We start from the raw sequence: 23799 nt of genomic DNA, 5'->3' as shown, positions 1-23799 counted from the left end.
GAAGAGTTGAGAAGTTTAAATTGCCGTCTCACCCAGATGCCACTTTCACATTGTTTTAGAAATTCCTGGAGCATATTTAGACATGGCTTGTTTATCTTATGCGTGTTACTAGGTTTATACACGCTGCTTTCTGGAAGTATTTTCAGATGAACTGTAGTAGCAAACGACCCTGTAGTTTGGCCCTGTATTCCAGAAGAATGCGCTTTTGAAAAACAAAAACAAAACAAAAATAAAGAAAGGGGGAAAAACAAGCTTTAAATAAAGAAGCACATATATGTTAGAGGCAAATGCAGCAAGAGAGAATTGGCAGTGGGAGCAAAATTCCAGTGACTCTGATTCTCCAGGGTCATCTTACTGCTGCTTAAGCACCAGGGCTAGTGATTCCGGGTCCCCTTGGGGTGGTCACGTATATGAACCATGGTGAATTGGAGTGCTGAAAAGAACGGCTTATTCAGGATTATTAAAACAGCTAATTCTGTGATAAAGGGTGATTTATATCGCTTATTATAAGTTTGTGTTTTTATCTAAATGAAATGACCTATATCGAAGAACCTCAGGGAGTGTTTTGAATTTTAAATTCTCCTGAATCCTGATCTTTCTTATTTGAAAATGGGAAAAGAAGAAGATACAACTATTAGGGTTTTTGTTTCTTAGATTGCATATTTTTGTCAACATTGGGTTTCATAGTGACTTTGAAAATACTTGGAAACTGTCTTAGGTTTTATGAAGAAAAATCATTTTTATTAGAAGTTAAATTGCTCAACATGAAAATATAACTATTGGACATAAATATTTTAAAATCATCAAAATGCTATTGATACAAATTTTTAAGCATGGGAGTCTCCCTGACTTTCTTTAATAAATTTTCATTGCTATTATCTTTTAAGACACCTCTCTGACTGTGACCATTCCCTGGTATCATTAGGTCGAAGTCTTTCTCATACTACCCACACTGTGGACTTTTTAAAAGAGCACGAGATTTCCATGTATTCCTAAACTAATCTATGAAACAGTCACTGTTTCTAGCATTGGTTTTGATTAATTTACTGCACGGAGAATCTAACCTTGAGTATTGAGATATTTTCTTAGTGATGTCTTTTTATAACCTTTCATTTGTGGGTGAGCAACACAAGAAGAGGTAATGCAGCCATTTAGATAAAGCTCAAACTGCCTGCCAGGGAACCTGGGTTTGTTCCAGTTTTCCTCTTAGGCAAATCCTTTATCTCCCTTTGATGTAGACAAGGGTTCTATAGAGCACTAAACTAATGAAAAAGGATTGTCTTTTTCTCTAATGTTATGACATAGAGTTTTGATATGATAGTATAAAGTTGTGGAATTGAAGAAGACCTTATAATCATGTAATCTAACTTTCCAAGCAATGTAAGAATTCCGATTCAGAATTCCTTGCAGGTCATTCCTCTATGCAAGTGTATCCAGATATATATATAACTTATCATTTTTATAGGTAGCTTATTTCACTATGGGGCTTCAGTTACATCGAGCTAAAATCCACTTCTCAGCATTATCAACAATAGCCAAATTACAGAAATGGTCCAAATGTCCGCTGACTGATGAGTAGTAAAGAAGATGTGGTACATATATACAATAGAATACTACTTGGCGATCAAAAAGAATGAAATCTTTCCATTTGCAACAACATGGATGGAACTAGAGGTATTATGTTAAGTGAAATATGTCAGTAAGAGAAAGACAAATATCATATGATTTCACTCATATGAGGAATTTGAGAAACGAAACAGGTGAACAGAGTGAAAAGGAAGCAAAAATAAGATAAAAACAGAGAAGGAGGCAAACCATAAGAGACTCTTAAATACAGAGAACAAACTGAGGGTTGCTGAAGGGGTGTTGGACAGGGGTATGGGCTAAATGAGTGATGGACATTAAGGAGGGCACTTGTTGGGATGAGCACTGGGTATTATATTTAAGTGATGAATCACTAAATTCTACTACTGAAACCATTATTACACTATATGTTAACTGACCTGGATTAAAATAAAATAAAATAAAATAAAATAAAATAAAATAAAATAAAATAAAATAGTAAAAATGAAATGAAATGAAATAAAATTACATGGAAAGGTGAAGGAATAAAAAAATCATTAAAATATGGGTTCATCCTGAAAAAAAATTTTAAAAATAAAATAAAATCCACTTCTCTGCTACTTTTATCTGTTGTTCCTCTTTCTATCCACTGAAAAAAATGGGTAGATGAACTTTTCTCCAACTTAAGACCCATCAAAATTTTGAAGCAATTTATCACGGTCCTCTTCTACTATAGATAGATCATGATGTCACATGCCAAATTAAGTTTATTTTTTAATTTTTGAGATCTTGCATTTCTTGTTTGAAAATCTGATATGCAGATTTTATATGAGCACAGAATTGGCTGTGTATGGTCTGACTGTGGCAGAGTACTTTTGAAGTGTTATTGTTCATTACATAGGTACCCAATCCATGAATGCATCTTTTGAAAAGCATTACTAAAATATCTTACAAGAAGATGTCATCTTAAGCTCTGGTACACAAAATGATTATTGTAGACATTCAGAAAACACATAAAGAACTCAGGATAGATTTCCTGGATATAATTGCATCTGAGTACAGCCTTAAGGAATGCAGAGTTTTAAGTAGAAAAAAAAAGGATCAGGAGTATTTTCCATGTAACAAAACATTTTGTATTGAATTCTTGAATTTTATTGACCCCATCTAATACATTAAGAACCTCAGTCTTTCTCACATATACTTTGTCAACCATATCTGTAGTCATATGTTTAAACTCACTTTTTTTAATGCTATGTTCTGTCCTTGGCATGAATTACTACTAAGTTCTCTGTTGTTGATTTTGACCCACTATTATAGCCTTTAAAAATTATTTTGAATTTTTGCTGTACCTGTCATTGTTGTGATCTATGTGATACTTTCTATTTGACACACATGCCTTCTATATCTTAATTAAGTTATTGATTTAAACATGGTGAAAATGGAAGGTCTTTGAACTAAAGTTTCAGTTTACATAGGTATCAGAAAGTAAGCTCAATTGTGAATCCCTAAGATATTTCTACCTGGAGAAATCAGGAACAATTTCTTTTTTTTTTTTTAAGTTTATTTATTTTGAGAGAGAGAGTGAGTGCACATGGGGGGGGGGGGCAGGGAGAGAGGGAGAGAGGGAGAGTCCCAAGCAGGCTCTGCACTGTCAGCACAGAGCCTGATGCAGGGTTTGATCTCACAAACTGTAAGATCATGACCTGAACTGAAGTCAAAAATTGGACACTTAACCCACTGAGCCACCCAGGCTCAGCCATCAGGTGCCCCAGGAACAATTTCTTAAAAGGTATAGCCTTTTAATTGTGGACTAGAAGATGAAAGGAGAGGAGAATGAGGAGTTTGCTTCAAGTAATTCAAATATATTCCTGGAGGTGAGAAGGCACAGTAACATGGTTAAATGGAAGCATCGGTTGCTAATAGGGAAGAAACAAAAACTGAGGCTGAAGTAATATCCATAATTTCGTTTCCCCTGATCAGAAAATCAACTTCAATTTTCTAACTTTCTGATCCCTTATACTATCGTATAACTTACCAGTTGAAATGTAAGTAATAGCTATAGGTACATAAAGCAATTTGATGGATAATTAAACTGAACTAGATACTTGTGTTTATAATCCCTGTGAGAAGAGGACACCTCCTTCCCGATAATAGCAGCAGGTATTCCAGGTAGGCATTTGACTGGTTTGGGGTAGATCACAGAATCAAATGTGTGGCCAGGTGAATGGGCAGCAGTGAGTTCTCAATGAAAGGTGGTCTTCTATTATCAGAACAAGGGTGGAGGTCTGCAAGCCATTACAGAGTCTATTTTAAGTGCAATCATGTTTCTCATACCTATGATTCCTGTCTCATAGGAGCTTGCTCTAGCAAGACTGTACTGCGTGGTTGAAGGTGAACACTGAGGTAGAAACCACAAGTTGTGTGAAAATAAGGCATGTACTTTGTTTCTTTGGATTTTATTTATCTTCCAAATTCTCTCTGAACTTCCCCAAATTTTTCTGCAACATTACCCCATAATTGTTATTAATGCTTTCTCATAAGCAATATTGGAAAAAAATCACATCACCGAGATCTTGTGAATGTAATATTTTCTATCCTAGTTTAACCTTAGAAGGTGCAAATTGTAGGGTTAGTAACCATGGTGCCAACAAGTTCAGGAATGCACACAAAAAATTGGAAGAATTTGCAATGTTAAATCATACATGTTAACCCTTTTAGTTTAGGAGAAATGTTTGTGAAGTATGCCTTCTTTTCCTTTCAAATAAATTCCATTTTCCAGGAGCAATAAACCAGTCACAGAGAGGCGAAGTATCTCTGATGATCAGTGGAGATGAATTTATTTAGCATCCATCTCCAAAGAGGTAGGTCTCCTGTGCTATGGGCACTTCCTAGACCCTTTCTACAATTCCTGTTTTGGGATATATAATACATTGGAGACCAGAGGTCTAAATGATAGTTTAAAATATAAGTCGAAACTCCATATTTAATTACAAAATATATCAACTGGCCCAAACTATAAGTAATGTAAGTAAGCCCCAATTTGAATTAAACATTTAAGTGTCTGATCTTTCTTTTCGTTGTTCTCAATTGATATTTCTACATTTTAACCTGGCAAAATTTTATTTTTTTAACAAATATGTCAATTTTCTCACTGCAAAATATATCATAGAACATGAAAACTGATGTTATATCCTGTAAGCAACATACCATTTTAGAGTATTAGATCTATGAATTTTAAGATAATTCATACATTAAAAAAAAACTAATGAATTACTTCACTACATTTAAAATTGAGAGTTAATATTATATATGATGGCCATCTTCTAGTTCTGCTTCTTGTTGTTGTTTTGATTTTAAGCATTTATTCATTTTGATGTGTTTTGTTTCTAATAGCAAGATGGTATCAGAGATACACTGAAATAATCCTTTCCTGCAGAGCTAAGTGACTACATCTGTCTCCTGTTTCTTTCTTTGTGTGTGCAGAAAGTGAAAATGCCCATTCATAATAAGAAAATGTAAGTCTGGTAGGCACCAAGGTTTTAATATTTAATTTTCCACATTATAAAGCAGACTCTTCTCTGCCTTCCCATAAATGCAGAAATGGATAAGATTAATTAAACATTAAACCATTATTCTTCATAAAAGAAAAGTCCATTGCTAGTCATGTTTGATATACTTTCTTTCCAAGGTGATCTTTCCCAAGTCTTAGCTCTCATCCTTCTTAAAAATTTTAAAATAATAACAAGGAATGTAGTCATTTTAATGTCATTTTCCTCTTTTTTTTTTCTTGCATTATTGTGACAGACTTTCATATGAATTGTGGATTGATTCCGGAATGGAGAATTCCTTTGATGTTATCTGACCTAGACTTATTTTGCGGTAGAATTGTCTGACAGGATAGAAAAACAAATTTCTTTTCTAGATCTTGTAGCTATAGAAAATAAATATATATTATATATTTTCATAATATATATTCATTACATATTACATATATAAGTAAATATATGACATTTATTCTGTTATAGATTTACATATACACATATATATTTGATTCAAGGGAAGAGCAGATATGTGAGCACTTAGCAGCCAATCATGTTGAAGTTTGTGATTATACTATTTTAATCAGTGACTTATTTCTAATAGATTCATAAGGTTAAAAAAAAAAAAAAGCAAAGAAATATCGGACCCAAATGTACAGTTGAAATAAGGCTGGAATATTGGATTGAAACACACACACACATGCTCATGCCCACATTTCTCATGTGTATAATTTCTTTTTTTTTCATGCATATAATTTATATCATGCATTGTTACCTTCTACATCTATAAACATAACTCATAATTGCTTGCACTTTTTAAACCATGGGCATAATTACCATGAACATAATTATAGCATTTTCCAGATTTTGTTCGTCATAGAGAGATTTCCTTTCCCTTTCTCCCCTTCTTTTGTTAGGAAAGGTTATTAGCTAATTTCACTGTCAGATGATGATCGGCTTTCTGCATTTTACAATGATATTGAAGAGAACCCATGGAAACATTCAGCATAAAATGTGAATATAACAGAACTGCTGATAACCATTATTCATGATTGTTACAACTGTTCTCAGAGGATTGCCTTCTGTCCTGAGGTGGCATCCAGTTGAAAAAACAAAACAAAACAAAACAAAAAATGGTTGCCTATATTCAAGTGGTTACACTAGGCAGGAGAATATAACTGTGATTGGGAAGAGACAAAATGGATAGATAGACCGAGATCAAACTTAACCTCTGCTGTCCCCTCTTTAATGCTTTCTGAGAGTAAGTAGGGTTTCACTAAATCATCAAACTCATGTCCTAGTGGAGAATTTTTTGAACAGGATTGTTTGCTAGCTGTTCAGTCATCCTTTCCTAGGTGGCACCTCATGTGGGAACATACTTGTGGAGGCTTAGTATCTCCTAGGGGAATTCAAGAAATGGAAAGAGGTGTAACAGCAGTGTTTATCCACAGAAACCTCACTAGTAATGACACTACATCCTCTTTTCTATACAGCAACTGAAGCAAAAGTTTACAACCAACAATACAAACTGGGGGTTAAATGATAGAGGGAGAGCAGAGGGTGATAATAAACCCACTGAGTGTATGAATTCAATTAAATAAATAAATAAACTTAGGAAAGACCTTTGTGGTACCCAACTGCCATCACTTTGATTAACCTCACTGTGTTTCAGCACTGGGTCATGCAAGCCTTTGACACAGTTTCTTTGAGATGTCAGTCACATTTCAATAACTTTTCAGCATGGGCTTGTAAGTCCTGTCTCTTCATTGACTTTGAATGAGGCAGGTTGCTTATGAATGCAGCTTTAAGTGTCACTCAGAGATACTTGCATTGTGTTATCTTTGATTGGCATGTCTGGGAGTTGTGGAAAAAATTCCAGCATATCCAAATGTGCTTCTCTAAACACTGAACATATTTACACAAGTGTTTTCTCCAGGAGAATCAGCTCATACCCTTATGATGATAATCTGTTATTGCAGTGTTCCCTCTTTCTATAGATGAGGTATATCCTAAAGGGGTAAATTTATAGGACTTGGGAACTCAGACTGTGTTTGCAATTCTGATCCTGCAAGCCTTTGGGGCTGCAATTTAACTAATGTATCACATTAACTGCCACATGCAGAGCCTATCTAACAACCTAATTACTTTGATGAGAATACCTGTGTAATATCCTTCTACTTGGCAAAAACAAGTGGTGATAAAAAGATCCAAAGCATCTACTTCATGTAGAAAAAAATAATAAAAAGCATTCCCTCCATTAACAAAATGCCAGACATATAAACAATTGAGTTGCAAATGATCCTTGTGGACAAAGAAGTGCTTTAGACCCCAGTACTGACTCCCTTGCAACAAATGACATGAGCTGTTGGTATCCACACTAGTGCAATTAGGGAAACTATAGCTTGGTATGTTATACATACATACATATAACAAAAGCAAAAGACCTTGAAATGCATAGGGGAACTGACCCCTAGACAGCTGAAGCAAGGATATGTTCAAATGCCCTTCCCCACAGCATGAACCATTGTTCTGTTGTAGTGCAAGGAGGGCACACACGCACACACACATTCTCTCTCTTTCTCTCTCTCTCTCTCACACACACACACACACACACACACACACACACACCATGCGTATTGGGTTATCAGGGAAAGGGTCACTACCAAGGTCCCCTCCAAACTCTCATCAAACTCTCATCATCCCACAGAGCAGATGGCCAAGCCTGGGCATGGCTAGACCAATCACAACAGGGAAAATGCTCTAGGAGGGGTAATCCACCCCAACAATGCCTTACATATTAGAGACCAAGGGACAGAAACATCTGGACAACTATGTACAGCTAGAATTCTAGAATTTCCAGGCAACAAAGTGGCCTTGGAAGGTGACACCTTCAGAGAACACCACATCAGTCATCTCTTTCATTAAACTCATTGGGTCTGCTGGGCAAGCTTTTTATGAAACTACCAAAAACAGGGGGGAAAAATCTGCTTCTAGGGCCATCTGGATTGTCTCTCCTCATTTAGAGACCAAATTGAATTAATTCACTCTTAATGTTGGTAAGGACTATCTTTTTATAATATAAATATTTCTGGGTCCATTATGGGACGATTGCCATTTATATATTATTATTCAGCTAAAGTCTGCACTCCCCACCAACACATTGCAAAGATCAATTGGTTTAATGAAATAAAAATCTTGATTGCCATGGAAATGAAATATGATGGGGTAAAATAGCTTGAGGACACTAGGGATATTTGGGAAGTAGCAAAATTAGATTTCACTTATTTAAAATTTTTGCCTACAGTCAGCCCTACTCCTTTTTAGGAAAGGGAAGAAACTTCTCTCTACTGTTCTTGGTCATACCTCTCTCCTTGCTGCCAGGAAACAGGAACTTTAATGCTTTAATTAATGATTAGTTTATTAATAATAAACAGGGCTTTATAACTATCCATAATATCTAACCACTATTTGTAATATTGTATCCATATGTAAATAACTGATCTCTATATCTTGAAAAAACAATCCATTTATACTAATATCTTAGGTACATTGATCTAATGAGAACTTATTTAATGGAGGAAAATTTCACACTATGAGTATACTAGAGTGTACTACAGAACAATGTTATTGGTCGATTAAGATGGTGAAATAGCTTCAATATGTTAATTAACTTACTATAGCGTATCAGCTAAAAGCCCGGGCTGAGGAACCACATAGTCTAAATTTGAGTCTTGATCACTACCTACTAAATATATTACATATCTAATTTTTTTAACCTTTTTGTACCTCATTCTTCTGATCTGGAAAATAAGGATATTAATAGACCACTAGGACTATTAAATTAATAGAAGTAATACACTGAAAACATTGACTGGCACATGAGAAGTGCTCAATAAATGTCAGCTATATAATATTAAATATTAGTGCATTATTTAGATTATTTTGAAGAATGTTAATCAAAAAGTAAATATCATATATTAATATATTAATAATACTAAATTAATCATGGAAACTAGGTATATAAACATAATACCTATTTTGTAAATTTTTAATATCATAGTTCTCAAAACTCTCAACTCTTTGTATGTTAATACATGAAGGAAAATGTAGAAAGAGATGCTTTGAAATTCCTAAAATACAAGGAATGTTGCAGGAATAGGAGATTAGGATACTTCACATATTAAATCATGTTCTCATTTTTCTCAACTCAGTTATTTTTTTTTTAACGTTTATTTATTTTTGAGAGTGAGCGAGAGAGAGAGGGAGAGAGAGAGAGACAGAGGGCAAGCAGGAAAGCGTCAGAGACAGACTCAGAATCTGAAGCAGGATCTAGGCTCTAGGCTCTGAGCTGTCAGCACTGAGCCCGATGTGGGGCTCGAACCCATAACCTGTGGGATCATGACCTGAGCCAAAGTCGGACGCTTAACAGACTGAGCCACTCAAGTGCCCCTCAACTCAGTATTATATAAAATTATACATACAACATATAAACTTTAAGAAGAGACTTTAATTTTTAAATGTTTTGTTTCTTTATTTCTTTATTTTTATTTGTTTGTTTTATTTTTGAGAGAGAGAGTGTGTGCGTGTGTGCTGCGAGCAGGGGAGGAGCAGAGAGAGAGAGGGAGAGAGAGAATCTCAAGCAGGTTCTACGCCCAGCATGGAGCCGGACACGGGACTCAATCTCATGACTGTGAAATCATGACCTGAGCTGAAATCAGGAGTTCACACTTAACTAACTGAGCCATCCAGGAACCCTAAGAAGAAACTTTCTTTAATTGAAATATATTTGACATATAACATTGTGTAAGTTTAAGGTATATAACATGTTGATTTGCTACATTTATATATTGTCATGATTGACATTATAGCATTAGAATAATCTTTTTAAATGGACACTATAAATGTCAAAAATGTCAGATCAATCTAAGACAAATCAAGCAAAAATAAGTGATAATTTAAGAGAGACAAGTTCATTGGAATATATGAGTGGTGATTATAGATCACTTACTCTTCACTTTATTGAGTTTAGAACTAAGAATAAATAAATTTCAAATGCATCATAGACTGGATGATGGTGACATTGATAATGAAAGAGGTAAGTGAAAATGGTTTCAAAAATTTCCAGAACTTACTTCCTTCTCCTCCTTCATGTATTACCATGTCCATACTCATGCTGTAATTTTTCTGCAGCTTAATATTTCTGCACAGGGGAGAGGAGAGATTCTTCCCCCCCCCCCCCCGCCCCCCGCCCCGCCCCACTCATATTTTTGTTCTCTCCTACCTCTGGCCAGGTAAGGTCAAAGAGCTTTTATTTCAAGCCATGGCCTCTACACAACACCTACACAGGTGTGGGCAAAGGGAATAAGGATTAAGAATAAAGGATAAGAATTAATTTTTTCCTAACCCAGTTGATTCTTCATGCATCAGCAACACTAACGCACATGCACTGTGTTTATGCACTAAGGCACAGGCTGCAGAGTCACAGAGGAGCTTCCAGATATGAAGACATCATAGGTCTAAATCCATGTCTGTGGGAGGCCCAGTGGCATACCATGGAGAGTACTGATCTAGGAACTAAGAAGAAAAAGGGGTGAACATCTTATGCATGTCTACTCTGTCAGACACAGACACTTTATATCAATTATTCCACTAAATTTTCACACATTTCTGCAAATTTCCAATTTTGCAGACAGGAAAACTGAGGCTCAAAACTTGCCCCAAATCAGAAGTTTCATGAGATGCAGAACTAGGATTTGCACTCTGCTCTGATTCCAAGCCCAGGATCCTTTTGCTTCCACATGACCTGATTTCTAGTTTTAGGCCTGCCATTGGCTATGTTGACATAAACAAGTCACTTCCCTAATGTGTTAATTTATGTAGTTGTACCAGGTCCCATCTGGTATAGATCTTGGGAATCTGTAGAAGAGTAAAACCCAAAGGGGTGAAACTGAATACACTCATGCCATTGACAGGAATGCATCACACAGAAGGCACACAGAAATCTCTTGTCAACACCAGTGAAAGGTCTTAGACCCACAAGAATAAGGCATCCTGAACAATAATATTACTCTGCCAGGTCAGCTGAAATCTAATGTAGACAAGCAATGACCATAGGGGGGAAAGATGAAAAATCAAAGAGAATCCAAAATCTGCCTTCTATTCCCATTTCTTCTAATTCACTGTGGATTTCAAAAGAAGATTCCTTTTGTTTCCTCCTCCTCCTCCACTTCCTCCTCCAAAAAATTAATCAAAACAAGAGAGAATTACTTCAGGTGAGGTCAGTGATCTACATCAACAAATAATACCGCAAGAAAGGTAAGGGTGATACTCTAGTAGATGTTAGGTTATTAAATTTAATAAAGAATAATGTAGCTTGAAAAGTGCTTTGGGTTTGTCATAAATTAATACTGGGCAGCCAACAATATGTTTATTGTTTTACAGCTAAGAACTGATTACAAAGCCTCATAGGACCTTCTACCTTGTTACAGAATTAATTTTTAACATCCTTTTCTACTTCACATGATTGAAAAATGCTTGAGGAAAGAGAATAGGTTGTTTATATATCCTTATTTTTCATTATACCTATAATATTCCTATATACATGTTGGATATTTAGTAAGTATATATTAAAGTCTTCAAATGAATATATATGCCTACAACATCTGAGACCCTCTCTAATCATTTATCTAGTTGAGTTTAGGGTTTTCATTTACTGTATTTATTTGTCATGAATAACAAAGACCTAAGCATACTTAAAACTCAGTTTGATCTTCCTTGTCTCTAGTGGATAGCAGTATGGCATACTACAAATGCCATTGTTTTAACAATACTTAGCAGTTATGGAATGCATGCATTTTACTCTTTTGAGACTGTGGATTCATTATTATTTAGTATTTGAAAATAAAGAAAACAAAGTTATGATTCATAACAATTGTATAAATTACAATAAAAGTGAAGACTTATATTCAGTCATGGCTAGGCATGATAGCAATAATTTTTTTTGTTTGTTTGTTTAACTCTTTACATGAAGCACATTTTGAGAATTAAGAGTGTTTGGGGTGATTTTTTTTTAAGTTTATTTATTTATTTTGAGAGAGAGAGAGAGAGTGCACATGCAAGCAGGGGAGGGGCAGAGAGAGAGGGAGAGAAACAATCCCAAGCAGGCTCTACACTGTCAGCACAAAACCCAAAGCAGGGCTCAATCCCATGAACCATGTGATCATGACCTGAGCCAAAAGTAAGAGTCAGATGCTCAACTGATTGAGCCACCCAGGTGCCCCTAGGTTATTCCTTAGTACTGATTGTTTAATTAATCTGAACTAATTTTGAGCAATAGTATATAACATACATATAAATAACAGATGTTTTATAATTTACTGTGGGTGTTTTATGAAGGAAAAGTACAGAAACTTGTTTTTTTAAATAACTTTTTGGAAACTTTTAATTTCCTCTTAATATACAGAATAAGTTGGTTCTCTAATACCTTATATTGTCTTTAGATGAAACAAGAATGAGATGACAATATTGAGTTTAAGTGTAAGCACAGACTCTCTCCTAACCATGCTTTCATAATTTAATAATTATAATAACCAATGATGGGTGTCATAAAACTGCTTTAGAAAGACACATATCTGAGTAAAAGAAAATGAAAGTAGGTCTTCAGCTTATGCTAAAAACAAAAAGGAAACCTAAGTAATGACAGTTTTTCTCCTCAACCAAGTGTATGTTTATAAAGGATGGAGAGCATTCTTCTTTGCCTTGAACATGTGAATAAAGATGCTATGTTGGAACACAGCCACGTCTTGATTTGCTTGAACTGGAGATCAGCTAGGAGAGGAAAGAGGAGTTCTGGATGGTTACATCTCTCAGCATTTCTTACAGGAAATATGCTGCCATATGTCCATTTAAAAGTAGCAAACCATGGCAGTCTCGATTTATTTGCTTTTTGCTTCTAGGAACCTATCTTTTGTGAATCAGGTAAGTGTATAAAGATGGGTAGAAGGAGGTTCTTTACGACAACATGTCCATACAAGTGAATAGACTTTTGTCTTTCCAAGTTTAAAGGGGCAGAACCAAACTAATTTAAAAGCAGTGATATTAATACCTGATTGAACGAATGAATGAATGAGAAAGCCTACGACAAAAGTAGGGAATTTGCATACTAATTTTGATTAGCTCTCTTGAGTAACTATTTTCAACATTTGTGTCACTAACAAAATAGCAACAAATAATTTTTCAGAAAGAATAAAATTAATTTCATGGGTTAACTAATCTATACATTAAAAGCAATATTATTTGCTTCATCTCCTTGGAGGATTTCTGGAATGGGAAAGTTACATTCAGCTGAGTAGAATGCTTGCTTCCTAACTGTTAACCTCACACTGAGCCTCAAGTTTTTCGTCTATAAATGACAAAAACATATTCTTCATGCGGTTCTTGTTAAGAGTAACCTAGAAAATATATATATATATATTTATATATATATAAAATATATATTTTATATATATATAAATTTATACAATTTGTATTATATTGTATTGTATTGTATTATACAATTTATACAATTGTATTATATACAATATATATTGTATATACAATATATATATACAATATATAATTGTAATACAATTATACAAATTGTATTATACAATTTATACAATTTATACAAAATTTATACAATTTTATATATAAAATATATATATAGTATATATATATACTACATATATATATAATGTAGTAAAGAGGTAAGACATTTCAGAGATATTGATCCCTCTATGCCGATATCTCCAGTCTGTGAGAAAATGCTTGGTGGTTACAGTGCCATATTGTATTTATATAGAAATTAATTTCCTTTATTGCAGTTGGAAGTGTCCCATCTACTGTAATTGTTATTCATAAATAAGAACAAAAAAAAACAACATAAAAACACAATCAGGATACTAGACCAATTAATGGACATTGGGAGAGGCATTGTCAATAAATCCAACTTGGTCATCTTAAGATAGATTCAAGTTCTTTTTCTTTTTTTTTAATGTTTATGTATTTTGTGAGAGAGAGAGTGACAGAGTGCAAGCAGGGGAGGGTCAGAGAGAGAGGGAGACACAGAATCCAAAGCAGGCTCCAGGCTCTGTGCTGCCAGCACACAAACGTGAGGCTCAAACTCACAAGCCGTGAGATGATGAACTGAGCCGAAGTTGGACACTCAACTGACTAAGCTGCCCCGGAGCTCCTCAAGTTCTTCTTTAAAATAATGTGTTTTGAGTATATTCATTATGATCAATTAGACCATCAAAAAAAAAAAAAAAAAAAAAAGGAACGAAGCAAGCAATCTAGAGCTAGTGAGAACACTGAAGCCCCTGGCAACTACACGAGTTCTATAAGATTACACACATTTATTTAATGGCAGATCCCAAGTCGTGCCAAATCTCTTGCACTCTCAATTTCAGACAACTTTCCACTATATAACAAAAGATTTTTTTCTTACAGAGAGCAACATCCATACGATCATGCATCTAGAGGATTCTATTCATTGCTATTATACAAGGACTTTTTCTAACTCAAAATTCTGAAAGGGGTATACTCTTAAGTGGCATTCTCTTGAGATTGCTGATAGTATGTAACAAAGATTAGAGCGCACAATACAAAGTAATGTGGAAAAGGGCAGAGAAGAATAACTATTCTGTATGATGGGGAAAAAAAGTTTAAGATACCACAACAAAGACATTAAAAGTTAACATTGCTCTAGGCAGCAATATGTTGTAATTCTCTGGAAGAACACAGAGCGGATTTCCCCAGTCCCAATACAGTAACTCATGGGGCCTGCAGGTTCAACACATTTTAAAATAATAACTCATGCTCATTGTTTGCTTGTGAGACAAATAGTTGGAGCTTCTAGGAGAAGGAAGAATAAAAATCTATATGTCTCTGACTACACATAAGGCCAAAATAAATTATATTTGCAAATCTTATAATGTCCATTTATTCTGACATTTTACAATTCCCACATTTTAAAAATAATTATTATTATGCAGGAGTACCCTGAAACATATGAAGGTTATTTTATTATTTTAATGTTTATGTATGTATGTATGTATGTATGTATGTATTTATTTATTTTTGAGAGAGAGACAGCACAAGCAGGATGGGGCAGAGAGAGAGAGGGAGACACAGAATCTGAAGCAGCCTCCAGGCTCTGAGCTGTCAGCACAGAACCTGATGCAGGGCCTGAACCCATGAACTGTGAGATCCTGACCTGAGCTGAAGTCGGATCCTTAACAGACTGAGCCACCCAGGAGCCCCCAGATAAAGATTATTTTATGATAGCTTTGTATATATGTCTGTCTCACTGCTCAATTCTGAGTTGTTTTGAGGTACTGACTTTGTCATTATTTGGTGTCTTCAGAATCTTGCAGAGTATATGGTAGGAAGTCAGTAGTTGTTAAATAGATTAATTAATAAGTAGGTAGAGTTTGTTAACAGTGGAATGTTCCTTCTCAATAGAATAGTGCCTCTAGGCCAATTTCCTCTGCAGTGGTCTGAGTAATTTCCTCAAAACAGATGTTTTTAAGCTACTTAAACATATGCTGACTCCTTATTACAAAATCTATATTTTTCTGTGTTTTAATATATGAGAAAGTAAATTGAAAACTACCAAATGTTACATGAACATAAGAAATACCAATTTATTTTAGCAAGGTTTTAAAGAGGGCTTATTATATGACACTGAGGACTCAAATATTAATGAAACCTAATATTTGTCATATTGGGTCAAGTATTCCCGTGACTAAATACTGATACAATGTAATTGAACTATGTGTAAAGTACTATGTAAGCAATAATGAAAAAGCAACTTTGTTTGTTGTGCCAGGGAAGAGTTAGAGATAATTAGAGAAATTCATACTTTAAACTGAATCTCCAAGATTGAGTAGTACAAAGATTAAAGGAGAAAAGGGAGAAGCAAAAGGAAAGGGTTCCAGTAGGAAACGCCACATTGTTAAGTGGCAGAGAAAGGAATTCAACACTCATTTCTAAACCCACATTCTAGGTGTTAGCCATGAGTGAGGGCTAGTAAAGATTCGTATTCATAACAGACAGTATCAGCGTCCACAGAGGTGGCCTGTATACAAAGAAAAAATCTATATTGCACATTTCATCATGTGATTGCATATAGTCCCAGAGTAAGAACAATGACATAAGTATTAATGTGTTTTCTGGAAATGCCATCAGCCTTCTCCAGGGCCTTTATGAAGATACTTCTCTCTTAATGCACAGGCATGATATGTAGTACAGTTTAGAAGACTTGTTTTTTAATTTACATGCTACCTACATATACAGGCTTGGGAAAAAATAGAAAGTCTTCTTAAATTCCTCATATATTTAAATATATTTTCTGTTCTTATGGATGGCATGAGATTATTAAAGAAGCGGCATATGAAGTTATAAAGTTAGAGTAAGACGAATGCATAATCATTGTTGTTTTCTGCATGTAGTTACATAGTTTCTAAAAACAAATTGACAATGAAAGATCTGTATACAACGAAAGCCATTAATGTGCTTAAGACACAATGTTCTAAACCCAACCCACTCATGAATATCTAGCTCAGTATCTTCCTAACTAACTTGCACCATTCTTTGAGGTCGTGAGGTTATTCATCTGGCTTGCTCCTGCATACCCTATCTTAGTGGTTTAAGAGCCATTACAAATCATTGCTTATACATTTCTAAAACGTGTCCGTTTCCACATCTCAAGGCAGATTACATCATTTGGCCAATTAGTGTGTGAGTTTAAGTTCTGCTGCATCTTGAGAGAACAAATGAGTTGGTGTCATTTCCCTGTGTAAGTCACCACAATTCCAGATCATATGTTTTGTTTTGTCTACTTGACTGTATTTTGTTCCATGTTCTTTTTTCTCTGCTAGTGTATTGCTGAGTAGTACATTGTGCATTTACCCATCTTATACTAGACAGCATAGGCTAAGAATATGTTTGAAAGATATTTTAATAGTCACTTAGTTTTTAAAAAGAAGAAAGATTGATGTGTAAATGAATGAAATCTTTCCTTATTTACTGTTGCAATGGTAGTGTTCAGAAGGAAGTAGTTGGTGTTGTGTTGATCCTGTTATAACAATTAAGCTCTCATAGATGATTACTTTTAGATAATGTAAGGGTGCATTATGTATTTTATTCCAGTTTAAGATCCAAAACCCAGTTGATTAAATGATGAGGATCATAACAACAACAATAACAACAACAAAATCAACAAACCCAAAAAGGAAAAAGAAGTAAACTTGTAAGCCTCTTAAGCCTTTAGGCCTACAATGGATTTTCATTTAAGCTTTTGTTTTTCCATTCACTACAGCCTTGCTGAAAGGACATTCTATTTCTTACTTGATATATTCTAAACATGATCTTAACTGTGCTTTAATTCACTGTTATAAACCACCTGCTACTGCAAAGATGTTTTAAATCCCAAGCACAACTACATTAATAATCATATGATGCATGCCAGGTCATCCAGCTTTTTTTCTGACCAAATAAACTAATTTAAATAAGTTACTTGTTCTACATTTAGATGCTGACCCTGGTAAATTGTGGTGACATCCAGAAAATTACTTGTTAGGAAAAGGTATTTAGGATAAATAGGTTACAGTGTGAAGGTGCTGCAATGCCATAGATATAAATATTTAGGAGCTTGATTAAATTTTGATCTTTAGTTCAGGCCAATCTTCTGTTGAATACTATCATGTTCTATGGCTTCATACTTTTCAGAAAGCTGTGGCCACTTGGAAAGTTAATTTAAGGTGTACACATACATTTCACCTGGCTTGGCTTGCAAGAAGTCACTTTTATAATAGATCTTTCACAAACAAAGAAGAAATGCTGGGAGCTCACTTTAATGAAGCACAGATAAACAAACAAAATCCATTGTGCCATATGGCAATTATGCCATATGATTGAATTTATTACCGAATAAAACTGTTGGCTTATGCATTTCACAGTTTTTACTATACGTATCCAGTATTTCTTAGAGGTTTTCTGTAGGGTTATTTGCCCAGAATTCAACAACAACAAAAAATAACAATGTGTCTTTGTTGTGGGAAGTGTTGTAGGAAAATGAAATCCCAGCTAGAACAGTGAACAAGATTACAGACTAGTTCCTGCCCAGTTCTATTGCAAGTGCCAAGAGCTATGAAGACATTTAACCTAATGAATATAACATCTTGTTTGGTTATGGAGAGGTGTATCCTTCTATCCAGTATCCACAGCAAAAGCTTCTGCAGCATATAATCTTTTGCTCCTAAAGAGAAAGTAGGTATTTCCTTACTGTAAAATTGTTTAACATTGCCCATACGAAGCCTTAACTGCCAGTTAGGCTGCTAAATTGTATTGAGTTCAGACAAACTCAGTGTTGGAAATTTAATGTCATTTCTCATTTATATAGTGATGTTACACTGTTCTTAATATTTCATATATTCTAGTCCTGATCATCGAGTCAACATACCCAAATTCCATAAGGAATACTAGAACGTCCTTTTCTTGGGTAGTAACTGAATAGTTCTTGCATTTTATGTGGGTTATCTTCAAATCCGCAAGTAAGTTATACTTGAGATCTGACATTTTTATGGCTCAAAATCTTTTTTAATTTACACCCTTAATTAGGTCACATTAAGAAAAGTGCTTTTTTTTTTAATCCAATGTATCCATTCATCTGTGAAAGTGGACATTTATATTATTACTTCAGATAAGATTGCTCTCTGTGGTTCAGAGGCTCTGATGCATTTAACAAGTGTAATTTCATAGCATACGTACATAGACGACATTATAAATAGCATTCAGTGTAACTTTTATTCAGGCTATAAATTTATAGTTTATTCTGTTTTCTTTCTCACTCTTCTGTGTTTCTCATTTTTCATTAAGCCACTTTAAAGTAAATTTAAAATGTGATATTCAGTGATGCCCTATGTTTAGAACCCATCACACTTCCCTCTCCTAAGAACAAAGCTGGCGGTTAGCCCCCCTTACTTCCACTTGGATATGCAGTTTGACTTTCTCAATGAAGTTGGCAGTGATCCTTAAGGCTGAAAGGGAATCCTTCAAGGAGGACAATAGTGCTTTTCTCTGGCAGTAGGAAAAGAAGCAAGAGAACACAATTAATTCCCTACTCTTGCCTTCAATGGCTCAATTCAGCTGGGCCCGTTCACCAGCATTTTCCGTGATTGGCGTGGAAAGGAATACAGAAAAGTGGAGCTACAGAATTGCTCCTCGACTAAGACAACTCACTTATCTATAACCTATCAAATTTGCCACCAATTAGTGTCAGTATCATAAATTCTTTACAAATATGTCAAGACACTTTCTTTTCCTTTTCCTTTTCTTTTTTTAAAGATGCATTCTGTTATCATACCTTAAAGTTCATCCTCCTTCATTATATAAATTTCTTCCCTTTTTAAATGGATAATGTAAGATACGATAACGTTGTGAATAATATTTGGCCCAACTCATGTGGAAATGGAAATTCCCTGAGAGGCAACATTAATAATAGGTTGGCACAATAAGTTTGCTAGAATGAATCTGAGACCTTGATTGCATTTCTGAGGTGTTTTTGTTGTTGCTTTGGGGAAAGTACGTATATTGAGTTCAATAGAGCATAGCACTTTAAGTTAACCTCTTATTTTCTCCTCTTGAACATAATGATTTTAGTAGTATTTTCTTGCCTACTTAGATGTGTGGAACAAAGGAGAAATGTGTTTGCTTTTATCAATAGCTCTAGCCTGATTACAGTCAGTTCCGCTTAGAGTGAAAAAATATCAGTGACTGCTCATCCATGTGTTTTGTAGGTCACTTGACTAAGCCTCACTCCCAAGACGATATTTTTTTTATCAGGTTGATTTCAATAGTAATTTACTCTAGTCAGATGCTAAGAGTGGGAATGATTAGTACTTTATTTTTCAACTGGCCTACCTAATCTTTTCTCCCCACCCCCCACCTCCAACTGGATAAACTTTTGAAGAATCTGGGAAAATCACTAGTTGATTTTTGAAAGTTATCAAACCTTGTCAGGATCTACTTTTGAGGTAAATAACAATTTTTTTTTTTTTAACGGAGAGGGGTAATTAAAAGTAATTTATAAGGACGAATGCAATACTTCCATCTAATTTCCTCTGATTCTGTGTGGCTATGTTTCCAGCATTCTCTGACTGATAAAGTGATCTGCATCCAAATATCTAGGTTTGAGGGTTTCCATCTAGGTTTGGGGGGTTTTCAAATACCAAAAGAAATATGACAATCTTTGAATAAATCTAAGAGAAAGAGGCTGAAAAAAAGAATGTATGTGTTTAACAGATTAGGAAAGAAGAAAACCAACATTTTGTCAGTCACAAAGAAAAAAGAAAAAAGGAAATGATAGCTATTCAAATACCACTACTACTTCCATTTCTACTCCAAGTAGTTTCTAATATTTAGCTCCAGAAGTTTGGCTGTCTACATTCATTGCATGTATTTTCTCATTTACTCAATTTAAAATCCCATGAGAGAGGAGCTGATGGTGTTCCCAATTCATTGATAGGAAACAAAGGCACATTGATTTTTTTTTAAATATATAAGGAATTTATATTATGCAAAGCCTTTGTCTATTGCTGAAATGGATACTTGGAGGATTTAAGTAACTTTGCCAAAATCACAAAGCTGGCAACATTTGAATTCTAACCGATAAAGTCTAACTAGTGTCTTTGTTCCTAAAACTATGCTGTGCTGCCACTCCTTATTTGAGTTGATAAAAGATAAAATGTAAACAGGATAAAAGTATTACTCTCATCCAGATATAAAATTAAAACATGACAAAGATTTTATTTAATTCATTAATTAATGAGGGAGTCAATAAGTTATTACATTTGATTCAAAGGGGAACCCCAAATTCCACACATTAAAGTCAGATAAAGAACGCTGCAATAAATTTATAAAGGGATGCAAACTGGGATGCCTGGGTGGCTCAGTCGGTTAAGCATCAGACTTCAGCTCAGGTCATGATCTCGCGGTTCCTGAGTTCAAGCCCCATGTTGGGGTCTGTGCTGACAGCTCAGAGCCTGGATACTGCTTCAGATTCTGTGTCTCCCTCTCTCTGCCCCTCCACTGCTTGTGCTCTCTCTCTCTCTCTCTCTCTCTCTCTCTCTCTCAAAGAATAAACATTAAAAATAATAATAATAAATAAAGGGATGCAAACTGGCAAAACAGGCCAGTCACCAGAGGGGCCTCATGAATTGCATTCGACTAGACAATTTATATTTTTATGGATGAGAATTATTTGTATTACTATCTATATTAATTATACATTCAGAATCCCCTTAATTTTCCCACTGCTAAAAGGACCCTCAAGAGTCACTTGGTTCTTATGGGACACCTTGATTACAGGCAAAAGATTTAAAACAGGAGCAGCAGGAGTATCTGCAATGAAAAGAGTCCAGAGCTGTTAGGCAAAGGCTCTGTTGTACTCGCACTCCTGGGTGGGTTGCACAGGACTTAAACCATCACCAGGGTATATGTGAAGCACCTCTGTGCCAGGTGTCCCAAAGTCTGCTCATTGTGGGAGGCATGCTGTTCACATAGGCCTATCCTAGCTAGATGACCAGCATTAACCTTTAAATCCCCACTCACCAAAACTAGATGCAAATCATAAATCCAATTACTATTTAACAATGCTAATAGCTTGATACACCATACTCCAAAACATGTAGATTCATGGTTACTGAATAGCATTCATCATTAGTTAATAGATTTTATAGCATTGGGTCAGTAGCCATGGGGATTAGTGTGTGGTCAATGTAAACCAGTTGAAATTAAGTCATGCATTTTTTGATAGTTTAAACTCTATCTCTACAGAGCCATTTAAAAAATACACAAAGACAATTAGATAACAATGAAGTAGAGATGTAGCACAGATTAGTGATAGGACAAATTTTAGTCTTTCATAATTTTTTCATATAAAGTGTACTCAAAAGTAAGACAATTGCTATATAATACCAGTCTAACCAGATAAAAAGTAAAAAAACCCAGGCAATCTTCTTGTGTTTCTATCTAGAACCAAAATTTCTGATACATGGATATATTTATTGCTGACTTTCTCCTTTGTTCCTCTTCCCCTGCATATCCTCACCCTCCTCATTGAGAGTATAGTTTACAAAATTAGAATTCACAGAAAAGGGCTGTTGCATAGTTCTGGAGTTAATTTAAAACTCTTTCTTTGTAAATATAGTTGAAATTGTACATTCAGAAATAACTCATCTCATGAAGTAACTGCAGTATATTGCTTTAAAGATGGTTAAAAAAAGAGTTTCTCTGCTTCTCTTCATTTGTCTCATTTCTTTCATTCAAAATTCTTTCTACAAAAAAAAATCTGAGAGTGGGTTAAACTATGTGACTGGCAAATAAATGCTTCATTGAAATGAAATAAAAATATATTTTCCATAATTTAAAACTTTGAGCTTTGTCTACTCATACCTTCTCAATGAGAGATATAGCTCCCAAAGGGGCTAAAATTGGTTCCTGGAGGGAGGGTGGTGAAAGAAATCTTACTGTTTGTATGTACAAAGCACAGATATACACACATTACAGAAACATTTATACCCTTTATCTGTAGCATTAAAATTTCATCGAGTTAACAATTAAGAAAAAAAAAGCTGTAAAAGGCTACCTAGGGGAAAAATGAAAAAAAGGTTGACAGACACAACCTCTGTGTAGTTCATGGAACAGTGAATTACAATATAGTCAAGAGATGATTTTTGTCTACCTTTTTTTTAAACCTTGAACTGATCAATTGTTTTGACTTTAAGTAGATTGAACTCAGACTTTTCTGATAATTTAAAATTATGCTATGTTATGTTCTCTAATTTGATTCAAAAAAGTAAATAAATAAAACTTGGGCTACACTGTATAAAGCATTACTCTCTGTGATGTACCGAATTGAACACCTTGACTTTTAATTAGCTCTATCCAGCAAAACAGGAACATTTTATTGCCTACCTCAGTGATTGCATTTCTCAGTGTGATCCAGGTGTTTGATGGGCAAAGTTTTGGCAGTTACTGTATCAGAAGGAAACGTGACTTGGCAATGCATAATCTAATGTAAAGTGTTCTTTCTGTTACCATATGGAACAAAAGTAATTACTAATGATGGAAGGTAGAGCAATTTTATCACTTGCAGTTTGTTGAGAAATATTCCTCATAGATGACAGTGTTGATGTTGAAGTTATAAGACATGGAACGCTGTAAGTCACCTGTGTTAGCAATGTAAAAAATATTTTCCTTTGCCTTTTTCTAGGGACAAAGGCAGAAGAAATATAGTCACAGATATTTTGTGTGGTTTTTGTTTGGATAGAGTTATATTTATCTAATTAAGATTAAAGGCTGATTTGATCTACTTCATTACATCTGGGTGCTGTACTTTTACTTAGTATTACATTGTGGATTCAAAATTAATTCTAATAAAGTTTTAGCCTGAAGGCAAAGTATTAATAAGGAATAGGGTCTAAGAGTAGGAAGTAAGATCATGCTGAGGTCAGTAATATGATTCTAACTGGAAAATTAAATAGTGAAATTTAATTTGTAGTGAAATTGGGCTAACATCACAAGGCAAAGGAGGCCCAAATAGATACACAACATCATCTTGTGGAGGCCTTACACATTTTTGCATTTTAGACAAATG

At 34.7% G+C, this 23799-nt stretch overlaps 1 protein-coding gene and 1 long non-coding RNA gene across 13 annotated transcripts in view; one reads left to right on the top strand and one right to left on the bottom strand.

Annotated features, from left to right (window-relative positions):
* PCDH9 (protocadherin 9) overlaps nt 1-23799 on the top strand; it is a 920569-nt gene that overhangs the window by 93486 nt on the left and 803284 nt on the right. The gene's annotated exons all lie outside the window — the stretch shown is intronic.
* The window catches only part of LOC122213520, a 128427-nt gene that overhangs the window by 52387 nt on the left and 52241 nt on the right, over nt 1-23799 (bottom strand). The window contains exon 3 of one of the 4 annotated variants that reach the window (XR_006199558.1): nt 10411-10676. The exons of the other annotated variants lie outside the window; for them this stretch is intronic. This is a non-coding gene — a long non-coding RNA (uncharacterized LOC122213520). Of the gene's footprint in view, nt 1-10410; nt 10677-23799 lie in introns of those variants that run through there. 4 annotated transcript variants of the gene reach the window in all.

The sequence above is a fragment of the Panthera leo genome, chromosome A1 (genome assembly GCF_018350215.1).
Source record: "Panthera leo isolate Ple1 chromosome A1, P.leo_Ple1_pat1.1, whole genome shotgun sequence".
Classification (NCBI taxonomy): domain Eukaryota; kingdom Metazoa; phylum Chordata; class Mammalia; order Carnivora; family Felidae; genus Panthera; species Panthera leo.
The sequence above is the reverse complement of the archived record's forward strand: the minus strand, read 5'-3'. Positions and strand labels throughout refer to the sequence as shown.